The sequence below is a fragment of the Ricinus communis genome, chromosome 7 (genome assembly GCF_019578655.1).
Source record: "Ricinus communis isolate WT05 ecotype wild-type chromosome 7, ASM1957865v1, whole genome shotgun sequence".
NCBI classification, from domain to species: Eukaryota; Viridiplantae; Streptophyta; class Magnoliopsida; order Malpighiales; family Euphorbiaceae; genus Ricinus; species Ricinus communis.
The window spans coordinates 14,792,878-14,805,827 of NC_063262.1; positions in this window are offsets into that span (position 1 = coordinate 14,792,878).

Consider the following 12,950-nt stretch of genomic DNA (forward strand, 5'->3'; position numbering starts at 1 on the left):
GATAGAATTTTATTTTCTAATCTGGATAGAGATATGGCACCAAATGGAGATGAAGTGGATATTGCTTCAAGACTTGAAGATCGTGAAGACAATACGTAGGATTTGACCATCTAGTTATCTTAGATGGCTCAAGATAACTTGTAACACCCGGAATTTTTTTTAATATATATTTAATAGTGAGTTTTTATTTAAGTTAATTTTAGCTTTATTTTTATTCAAGTAAACTATTTGAGAAATGATTATATTTTGGTTATTCAAATTTTCCCAAATGCATATTTATATAAATAAAATTATATATTGGAAAATTATGATAGAAATTGTAAGGGATGTTTTTATAAAAGAATTTTGAGAAAATTGGTATTATAATTGATTATTAGTATTAAATTTTGAGTTGGAAATTGATTATTTAATTTAATTGTGTGTAGGATTTAATTGGAGGATTATTTTGGAATAAGGATTAAAAGTATAATGTTATTTTTATGGGGTTTTAATGGAAATTTGTGAGTTTGGTATTTTCGTAAATAAATATATACGGTCGGGGGTATTTTTGTAATTGTGTATTTTCAATAATTCGGTTTTGGCCCAAATTAAATAGTTAAGGGCTTAATTGAAAGGCTAAAAAGAAGTTTGGGGGTCAAATTGGAATTCTGCAGGATGAAATTGTAAGTAATTAAGAAAGTTGAGGGACTAAATTGTAATAAGGAAAGGTTCAGGGGTTAAATGTCGATATTGAAGGGAAAGAAATCGGGGAGAGAGAAAGTAGATCGGGAGAGAGAGAGAGGCGATGGTAGAAGAAGGGGAGGAAGGCGGCGGCGTGCGTCGTCGGTGGCGGCCGTCGGGCGTGGGCCGGTCAGCAGGCGGCTCTTGGGCGGCAGCGGCGGCGGCCAGCGTGTTCGGCCGTTTTCGGCGTTGTTGGCGGTGAGTTGGGTGGCGATCGGCTCTCTACGGCGAGAGCTTTCTTTTAGCGGCCGATGCCTGTGGTGGCCGGGAGACGGAAGATCCGGTGGAGAGAGAAAGTAGGGGGCATCCGGCGTTTTGAGCTTTTCCGTGAGCTCCGGCCGGAGGATGGATGATCGGAGGACATATCCCGACTCTCCTCATCTCAAGCTTCGCGATGGCACCAGTTTAAGTGGCGATCGGGCTTCGTTTGCAAATCGTGACTACCGTGATCGTTTGCAAATCTCTCCGGATGGTCGGGTGTCGGATCGGAAAATCGAAAGTAGGGATCGTCATCGGTAGCGTCGTTGTGAGTCCGATGGTGTGTTCGAATCGTCGATCGGACTCCGTGGTGGAAGCGAGTCAAGCGTCGGCGTCTCGGTAATTATCTTTGGCCCGTTAATTTTAGAAATTCTTGGTTTAATTGTGTCTAATGGTTTATATTGAGTATTTGATGATTTTTGTGAGTCAAAAATAATTGTCTGTCGGTTACGCCTCGTATTTTGTCTTTGTGTGGCGGGGTCGGAAATAGTGAAGTTTGGGGACCCGACTCCCGTTGTTTAATTATTGGATATTTGGAGTGTTTTTCTGGCGGGTCTGGACCCGTTTTCACGGGGGGTAATGTTCGTGTTGTAGGGGAGGTTCTGGGATTTTCGGTAGGATTCTCCGAGTCGAGATTCTTAGGCAGTCGGTCTAGGAGTCTAGACCTAGGATTAATGATCGATTGTCTCGGTATTGATAAATTGTTTTCCGTGATTAGATGATCATGCATTGGCTCGCTCCTACCGAGGCACCGGAGCGAGCTAGGAGGTCGCCCAATCCCGTGAGTTAAAGTCATTTAATCATTGCACTATTGCTAAGTCCGATTTAATATGCTATTTTGAAAGTTCATGCATAATATGATTATTAGTATCGCAAGATAAATGATTTCACTTGATTATTAATATTTGAAATAATATAAATATTATTATTAGTATGTTATAATAAGATAAGCGTTATTATTTTTCCCTCACAAATTGCACGTTGTTTTACCTTAAATCTTTAATCTTTATTTCCGATATGTGTTGGTTGAGTTCATCGGATAATGATATTTATTATATGTGATGATTGCGAATTGGGAAATGTGGCTTGTAGAACATGCCACTTTGATGGGTTACATCGGACAGCGTCATAGGTAATGATCATGGATATAAGGTTATTATGGATTTATGCATACGATCGAGCTTGCTCTCTAGGCCGAGTTCGTTGATTCACGGAGTTAAGGTCCCCGATCGAGCAATGCTCTCTGGCCGGCTTATTTGGAATTCAAGTGTTCAGTCGGAGGTAAGGACCTGATCGAGCTTGCTCTCCGGGCGCCCGGACACATTGGATTAAGAGAGCGGAAAGGCTATTAGAATTTGGGGTTAGGGTTCTCTTGAGCCACTCGTCCCGTAAAAGTAAAAATATATTTTTATTTATTCATTTATTTATTTATTATGGTATGATTATAATATGGATTGTATTTACGTGCATGGTTGATATTTTGATTCGAATGATTAATATTTTATGTGAAGGAAATAGTAGGGTATGATTATAGTATGGTTTGATATCTGATTTGAATAATCTATGTTTTCCGAGAAGAAGCAATAGTCCCTAGATTATTTGATTTTAACTCACTCTCGACCGGTCTCCGGTTATGTTTTTTCAGATTCGTGTTAGTTCTCCATGACTCTTATTGAACTGACTCCTTCATCATCGGGTGATGTATTTGATTTGGTATGTAAATTGGTAAATCTTAGATTCTCCGCAGTAGTAATAGTAAATGTATCAGTTGTAAATTTTCTGAGCTTCAGGTCTCGCCTAGTTTTTCTGGCAGATCGAAGTATTTATGTAGAATGTAGCTATTAAGATAATTTGTGGTTTTAATAATATTAATTTGAGATGAGATTTTTTTAAATCAGTGAGTGTCAGGCTTACTACGGGTTTCGGTGGCCTTAAGCCTACCCATTCCCTAGTGCCGGTCACGGGCCCACGGGTGGGGTCGTGACATAACTAGTTTAAAAAGTCCATAATCATCCATAGCAGTTTGGCATGCTTAGCTTATATTATATATATGATGTATGATATATGCATGATCATGCCAAAATATGAAACCTTTATATTCGATATTTGTATGTTCATGCCAAAGCATGAGACCTAATTTGCTGAGCATACCTAAGGTTACCTATTACCTGAGCATGTTCTTTATTTTAATTGATGGGTCTTACTTAAGGGTATGATTATATGAAGCTAGAGGCATGAATTAGGTGAAACATATATGATGTCTGGAACATCATAAGATATGTTTAGAAAAATGTCTTTGTCACCTAATTGCTCTAGAAGTTGTATAGAGATACAATTGACAAATAGTTGTCTACCTAATTTATTTTAATATGGTTTATTAGGCATACTCAAGGTCATATTAAAATAGATGGGATTCTAGACCACTAGGATAGCTAAAATGTTAGCACCCGAATTGATAGTGAAATAGTGGGAGTTAAGTAACTGGTTGCAAGACCTTTACGAGTTACTTGTATAAATTAACTCATACTTATATTGGAAGGTTGTAAGAAAAGATGAGTGGCAATATCGTTAACACCAACAAGCTTACTCAGCCGAACTTTCTTGATTGGCATCACAATATACGAATTGTTCTCAAACAAGAAAAGAAGCTTTATGTGCTAGACACACCTTTGTTGCGTCTCCTTTCCAAAGATGCACCCAAGGAGGTGGTCCAAGAGTACAAAAAGCATCAAGCAGATGATAACAAAGTTGTTTGTGTGATGTTAGAAAGTATGACTTCCAAACTAAAAAGACAACATGAAAATATAGATGCTCAAACTATCATCTTACATTTGAAGGAAATATTTTATGAACAGTCAAGGACTGAAAGATATGAGACCTTAACGAAATTGTTTCAATACAAGATGGCCGAAGGTGCATATGTGAATGCACATGGACTAAAGATGATTGGATATATTGAACATCTAAGGTGTCTTTCTTTTATGATGGACTATGAATTAAGTATAGATTTAATTTTGCAATCTCTACATGATAGTTATTCATAGTATGTTATGAACTTTCATATGAATAAGTTGGATACTATAATACCCAAACTTATTAATATATCAAAGACTATGGAGGGCATCATAAAAAAGCAAAAGAGAGTAGCTATAATGGTAGAACATTCTAAGGTGGAAAAGAGTAAGTTTAATGAGAAAAGAAAAAGAAAGCCCATAAGCCCAAGAAAGCCTTAAAGGCTACTAGAGGTGTCAACAAGGATAAAGGAAAATGTCACAATTGTAGGAAGAAAGGATATTGGAGAAGGAACTGCAAGGCTTATCTCACTACTTTGAAGGATAAGAAGCAAGAACAAGCTTCAAATTCTGAAAAGAAAGAATAGACTAGCTTGAAGGCAATTATTGCCATTTAGTTTAGTTATTAGTTTTATTTTTTATTTAAAATTTAATAATTGTTATTAATTCTTTTTCTAGAATAATTATTGATTATTATTTCATTTAATAATATTTAGCAATTGTTGCCTTATTTAGTTAAATGATTTATGTTTTTAGAATATCATACAAAAGGTTGTATGAAAGTAAGAAAAATAAAACCCTGTTGTGAGAGAAGTAAAGCAATCCTAAATAGGCATAAGGATTATATTATTGATATTAAGACAAATAAGTAACATAAATAAGTTATGTAACTTATAAATCTTATAAAATCAATATTATAATCAAGTTGTCTTTGAGAAAGACACATATGCCGAATTCCTAAGCAATACATAAGATGTATGCTTGTTTTAAGAAGAATTATGATAAAGTATAATATCAAGATTAGATCATGATATGGAATACTTAAAGCATTATTAGAATATCTATGACTTGCTATTATCCAAATTGATAAAGTTTCATAAGATGATGAAACCTAACTTTATGAGACATAGTTATATTAATAAAAAGTGTTGCAAGCCCTCTCATATGATATATACTTTTATAACTATTAACTCCAATATGTTACATTTATGATATGATTATAATAAATTCTATATAGGATATAAACTAGTATGTGATATTTAAGAGAAACATATATAATTAGACAAAGCTGAAATACTTGATCTAATAAATGTAACTTTATGAGATATCCAAAAAGGATTTTAGGATATCAACACTATCATAGTCTTGAAACAAAAGAGTTTGTTTGGAATATGTTTTCTTTCAAGAAAAGGAGTTTTCTAAAAGAAGCAGTGGGAGTTTGATAGATCTTGATAAAGATCAAGATAAACAAACTACCATTAAAATGGACCATAGCTTGAGGGTGTTTAGCATAAGATAGCACAACCTCAAGTTGTTCATATACACAACTTTTGGTTTGTAGTAGGATACAACATATTTATTATAAATAAAGATCTCTTATGGAATATGTAATTATATCTCTATTGCACTAAGAACTAATGTTTGACATTAACTCTTAAAGTTGGCATCAAGCCATAAGATTCTATTGTGGATACCATATTGTTTAACCAAGTGAAGACTGTGGTAGACCCATTTAAATGGATTAGATCCATTAAGGCGCAAGTGAGTTTTTTGAGAAAAAATAATATGGAAGTCTTTGCACAAAGGCTGAGTAAAGAAAACTTAATAAATTACATACTTAATCAAAGGGTTGATTAGTAATATAATTATAAGTACTAACCGAAATAGAATAAGCAAGTGTATATGAAGGGGTTAATGGGAGTATAATAATGTTTCCTAATATTGTATATTGTGGACGTATAGATAAAGAAAAAAGTGACAAATCCTTTATCATGAGGCTACCACGACTTATAAATCCATAAAGAGTTGGAACATGTAGTTTACTTTCTAAGATTGAGATCTATATAGATAGATACTTCAAACTACACAAATGTTCTAAATTTCGAGTACATAGACATATGTGTTAAAGGAGTTTAACATGGAAGAATTAGAAAAAGATTATTAGCGATGTCTTTTGACATATCTCTTTCCAAAGATATGTGCCATAAACACTCATTGAGAAAGAAATTATTAATAGAATGATTTATGCGAAAACATAATATTCTATTATGTTTATATATCATGTTATGTACTACACTTTATGGTTATTCTGGATGTGGATTTTGAATCACGTAGAATAAACTCATAAGATAGATTCAATTCATTTTTAGAAGGAATGCATGAGTTTTGGAAAGAATTCTAAAAGGATCATTCTTATAACTTGAGCTTAATATATCTCATTATATTTGAGGCAAAATATGAGAGATAATTGGATCTTAATTTTCTTTTTCAAGAATATATGTGATTTTTAAGTATTGTTAATCTAAAGAGTTAATAGACAATAGAGCCATTTTCAAAGAACTATGATCTCATTTGTAATCCAAGAAGCATTACTAATAAATGACTTATTAGTAGAATATAAAGATAAAACAAATACCAATTGAACATAAAAAGTTAATCTTCGAACAAAGCCATTTGACCTAACAAGAACATGATCATCAAAAGAAAGAGTTCAGTATTGGATACCATGATGATTGGCCTTGATTGTGCTTTACTGCAAGTGGGAGATTATTAGAGTATGCCCTAAAGACCAAGCGTTGCTAGATGATTTGTGTTAATTTATCCATCACAATTGATGTGATACAATTATACTGAAGGCATTGTTCAACTCTAATGGTATAAGTAGTCAGGTATTATTAAGGAATAATGTAAACTTTTAAAGATGAACACCATGGAATGTAAACACAAATGTAAGAGAAATTATAAAGTGATTTTATAATCATGAGGTTCTCATTACTTATGTTTCTAAACTTTTTTCATAGTCGGTGTTTAATTAAGAATTAGATATTGATCGTTGGATATTGATCAAATGCTTGAGATTACCATAATGTGTTATCACTTACTTGTGAAGGAAGCAATCTGTCTCATAAGGTTGATGAATAGGGACTCCTAGATAAGCATATGTGTGCTTGTTTTCAAATTAAGTTCATTGAACATGACCCTACTGAGTAGTCCATATGGAATTTACCCCAAGTGTCTATGGACAATACTCTTATGATAATCATGTAAGACGTGATCCTTAGACTTGAGATAATAGTATATTATCTTATATGAGATTACTATACTTTGATACTATCTTATGATCTTCTATCCATGAAGCGCTTAAGGGATAGTCATTGTGATATGAATCAAGGCTGCCATGAGATTCCATTGCAAAGGCATGCACCAAAAGGTCCAAAATGGAAATGCAACTCATGCGTGAAAACAAGAGTCCAACCTTATTGATGCAATAAAGACAAGAATTACAAATGATCCTTTAAGCTAGTTTTTCCTAACTTCACTTAAGGAGATCCTTGGGTTTTGGAATCATCTTGATTGGAGGGTGTTTTCTTGCATTCCATATGTATCATACTCATTAGTTATTGGGGTGTGTGGTTGCTAAGATGATGATTTCCTATCACATTGGGTATACTAAGAGTCATATGAAGATAATAAGTTATAGATAAAAATTTAATTGCCTAAGGTAATATGTCATGGGACCTTATCTTAATGATTCTTGATATGCTTTAACATGGAAATCCTTTGTCAAAGTTGTCTGAATGAAGATTATGAAAAGTGTTTCATAGATCTTATTCAAGATGTATGCAATTATCAAGAACAAATATGATTGATTCAATTATAGAGTTAACACTTGCATCCATGCTCTATGAATTAATTGGAATAAAAGTACAATGAAAGGATTGAATTACATTGTGAGATTGTTTACTATAAAGGTTGATTAAAGCACTTTAACCCTTCCTCATATCTAGGTGGTCACGATGCATTGCTAGATGCCAATCTTGATCTATCAAATATTAATTGATTCAATTATAGAGTTAACACTTGCATCCATGCTCTATGAATTAATTGGAATAAAAGTACAATGAAAGGATTGAATTACATTGTGAGATTGTTTACTATAAAGGTTGATTAAAGCACTTTAACCCTTCCTCATATCTAGGTGGTCACGATGCATTGCTAGATGCCAATCTTGATCTATCAAATATGAATTAAGTTAATTAGAGAATTAACATTGAAATAAAAGGGTTTAATTCATAATTCATAATTCATTGTTAATATGTTAGGAACCTTTTGAATGACACACAAATGGGCTTAAAGTTGAGACTAAGATGAAGCTTAAGGTGGGCTTAAGCTTATATATATTGGGCCTAATTAAATTTTAATTAGTTTAATAAATATTGGCCTATGATAATCGGCTATAAAGGTCCTATAAGTATGCTTATGTGTTAATTAAAGTAACTTAGTTTAAAAAAGTCCAATTAAGGCCCATCTTAAGAGTAAGGCCTTGATTGTTATAAGACTAGGTTAAATTCCATGTACATATATATGGAGTATTATAGGTTGCTAGGTAAGTGCATATGTGATGCAGAACGATGCCGTCAATACTTAATTAATTAGATTAATTAAGATTCAACCTAACTTGGAACTAGCATTCACTCATTATTATCATCTCCATTCTTTTTCTTATGAAGGATTATTCATAAGAGATCCCAACTTTGAAGCTTGTGGGATTGCTTAGAGGCTGGCCATTTGAGTATGAATATGCATCAATCATCCTTGAAGAATCAAGAATCAAAGTAAGAAGCACTCCTTGGAATAGGCGGCCCCCACCCTTTGTAAGCCTTCTCCACCTTTTGCTTGTTTTTGTGTGCTATAACTATCTAAATCAATGACATCTTTGGTGAGAATTAAGAAAAAAAATTTAAATTGCTTCAGTTGCGCCGTTCCTTAATTTTAATTCCCAACATATCTATAAATATGGATTAAGCTACATTAGAGAATTAACATTGAATTAAAGGAGTTTAATTCATAATCTATCATTGCCAACATATTAGGAACCTTTCAGTTCATACACAAATAGGCTTTAAGTAAGCATTAAAATGACGCTTTAAGCATTGGGCTTAAGCTCATATATATTGGGCCTAATTAAAGTATTTAATTAATAGCTGATAGGCCTTGTATAATGGGCCTATGATGGGCTTATTATCCATGCATTGAAGGTTTTAGAATTTTTGGATCTCATGTGATTAGGGTTTGGGCATTGGGAATTTAAGTCGTGCGCATAGACAACTTTGATGTGATTAACAATACCTAATCTCTAATCAAATTTGGATGGGAAAATTAATTTAAATAATTGCATGGATAATTGATACAACAACTTTTCTTGAATATTTGATATTCAAATTCGTTCAAAATAATTTGGAATTGGATTCTTGATGATCAAAGTAAAACTATGCACATACTACACATCCTAAGAGTTTGAAATTTGCATATGTCTAAGGGTTTTGATTTGATTTGATTTTGAATAGTATATGATATAGAAGATGAATAATGAACCTTTAGATTTCTGAAAATTTAAGATTTGATCTTCATGAACACCATATATGCACAAAACATACAAATCAAGTGTTGATTTGATGAGTTATACGCATAGTATGAGTATTGCTTGTTGAATTCGACATGTGTGTGTTCTTGGTCTAATCACAAGCATTTTGAGGAATAAAATAAGATATAGATCATGCATAAGATGAGTTCTTAAAGAAATCTTGAAGGTTGCTTTAAATATTGATCATGTTCCTCGCATAGTTGCTTGGTTTCTTGATGATTGCCATGTAAATCTTCATTATCTTGAATTGTATGATAGAAAATTAGATTCTTTTAGTGATGGATCTTAATGAACTCAATTAATTATGAAATTAATGTGATTAATTAGCCTTGTTAGATCTTTAAATCTTGTTAAATAATGAGTGGTCTTGTTTGTAAGGATTTCTAGATGAAGTATCCTAGTTGGAATGTGACTCCTTGTCTTAGGATTAAAATTACTTGTCCTAATATGATTAAGAGATAATTAGAGGGTTTTTTAAAATTAATAAAGTGCTATTAATCCTTTAGGATAAGGACTTGTAATTGTAGAATTCTAGTTGGATTAGGAAGTTGTCTAGATTAAGACAAGAGTTTGACTCTTGTACTAATATCTAGATTTGGCCGAAAATTTCATGAATTAAAGGGAATTTTATTTTTTAAATTTGATTAATTAATTTAAATTCTCATTAATTTATATTATCCTACGACCTATATCTTAGTATCCTAGTGTGACTGGATTATTTGTCTTATTTAAGACATAAGTTTGACTTTATGTCTTAATATTTGACTTTGTATCCCAAAATGATATAAAATCAAAATAAAGAAAATTTTGAAGGGAATTAATTATTAACTAAATATTTAATTAATTTTAATTATCTACAACTTTTTCAACTAAGATTAAATTTTGGTTTCCTAGTATGACTAGGATTAGTAAAGTTTGTTTGGTCAAAGGTGGATTTTATGTCCTAATATTTCTTTTGGCAAAAAATTACATTCTATAATAAGGAGAATTTTTATTTTCATAATATTATTTAATTAATTTAATTCTTCATACCCTATTTAATCCTAATTGAATGCAATGATCAAATAACTTGAATTATGCTATCTTGCTTTTTTATATGCTTTATATAATATGATTATATGGCATTGATGGATGGTTATGGACTCTAAAGAACAATCTGATTGTGTTGAATGGTTGAAAGCTATGATTTGGTATTTTTGAAATATGAGTTATGTTCCTTAGTTTTCTTTAATTTTCTCTCGATTGTAAAATTCTTTTCTCATCTATCCCCCTTAAATACAACTGAAGCTTCTCTAAATCTTATACAATGATTATATAGTTTTAGAATAGTCAGATAGAATTTAATTTTGTCATCTGGATGGAGATATGGCGCCAAATGGAGATGAAAAGGATATTGCATTAAGACTTGGAGATTGTGAAAGCAATACTTAGGTTTTGATCATCTAGTTATCTTCGATGGCTCGAGATAACTAGTTTAGAAAGTATATAATCATCCATAGTAGTTTGGCATGCTTAGCTTATATTATGTATGTGATGTATATCATATGCATGATCATACCAAAGCATGAAATGCTTATATTCGATATTTGTATGTTCATGCCAAAGCATGAGATCTTAATCACCGCTTAAAAACAAATCCCCCATTCAATATTAAGTCATAGTTAAGTACATGATCAAGCTGCCTTCCATAATTAAAATAGGAATGAGAGCCTTATTCAAAGGTCAATTTGTTGAGCAAACTCAAGGTTGCATATTACCTGGATATGTTCTCTATTTTAATTGATGGTCTTACTATCTCATATAATTCAAATCCGCAAAGCCTTGATTATATGAAGTTAGAGGCATAAATTAGGTGAAACATATATGATGTTTAGAGTATTATAAAATACGTTTAGACAAATGTCGTTGTCGCCTAATTGATCTAGAAGTTATATGGAGATACAATTGACGAATAGTTGTCTACCTAATATATTTTAATCTGGTTTGTTGAGCAAACTCAAGATCATATTAACATAGATAGGATTCTAGCCCACTAGGATAGCTAAATTGTTAGCATCCTGAATTAATAGCGAAGGCTATTAATTTATATCGAAAAATAGTGCGAGCATAAGTAACTAGTTGCAAGACCTTTATTGATTACTTGTATAAATTAACTTATATTCATTTGTCTTTATATTGGAAGGTTGTAAGAAAATATGAGTGGCAATCTATCTTTGTGTAGTATCCTTAACACCAACAAGCTTACTAAGCTGAACTTTCTTGAGTGGCATCGCAATGTGAGAATTATTCTCAAACAAGAAAAGAAGCTTTATATGATAGACATACCTCTATTGCATCTTCTTACCGCAGGTGCACTTGATGAGGTGGTCTAAGAGTAAAAAAAGCATCAAGAAGACAATGACCAAGTGTTTGTATGATGTTAGGAAGTATGACTTGCGAACTACAAAGACAACATGAGAATATGGATGCTCAAACTATCATTTTACATTTGAAGAAAATATTTTGTTGTCCCTTAGAACTAAGAAAGGGTGTTGAATTGGTGACCTCAAAATAAATTGAGATAAGAAACACATAAGAACTTTAAGAAGGTGAATGGAATTAGGAAGACAGTTAGAGTTTGGAGAAATTCACACAAGGGGTTTATAATGGTTCGGGAACAGTCCTCCCTACATCTACTCCTCAAGATCACACTTGAGAATTCCACTATAGTCTTCAAATTTACAATCTTTGGGTTTGTTTATGTTTTAAATATGAATTGCATATGATATAGGACTAAAGATGAAAGTACTTGTGTTTTAAAATATTTCAAATCTCTTAAATTTTTAAAAAGTACGGTCGCGATGCATGGGCTCGATCACAAAATTATGAGAAAATTGAAGAATTGCTTCTGTGGCATTTTTGCCTATTTTCGTGGTTGTGAAGCTAGACAAACTAGTCGTTCTGACAGGAGTTTAAAATTTTCGTTTGCAAATTGCACGATGTTTGTACAAATTTTACCATTTTCTAGTTACACCTCTTTAATGATGTTTTTTTAATGTTTTTTGACTGGTACTTGTGTATAGATACCCCCCTAGATATCTTACACACACTTTAATCACTCTACTTTTTTTCAAGTGCAATCTTCTCTTCTTCTAAACACTCAAAGAATTTTTTAAATTCTCATGACATACATCCTCATTCTCCCATTTCTCACTCAATGGCTACTAAGAAGATTATCTCTCAAGGCAATAAGGGCAAAGGTAAGGAAGGCCCTAGATGAAGATATTCTTGCCTCTTCACTAGACATTCCAACCAAAATGAAGGGGACAAGCCAAAAAGCAAGGAATAAGTATAAGATCCCTACAAAGAAGAAGTTTGAAGCATCAAGGACCCTTCTCAACATGGATTTGAGAAACCTTAGTATCTATAAAGATGTTTTAAAGCACACCAATAATGTGCAAATGGAGAAGATAGTATATCCAAGCATAGATGGGTACAAGGAACTCACTTTGGAGTCTTTGAGTTCCTTGAAAGCTAACAAAAGACAAGGAGGAGAC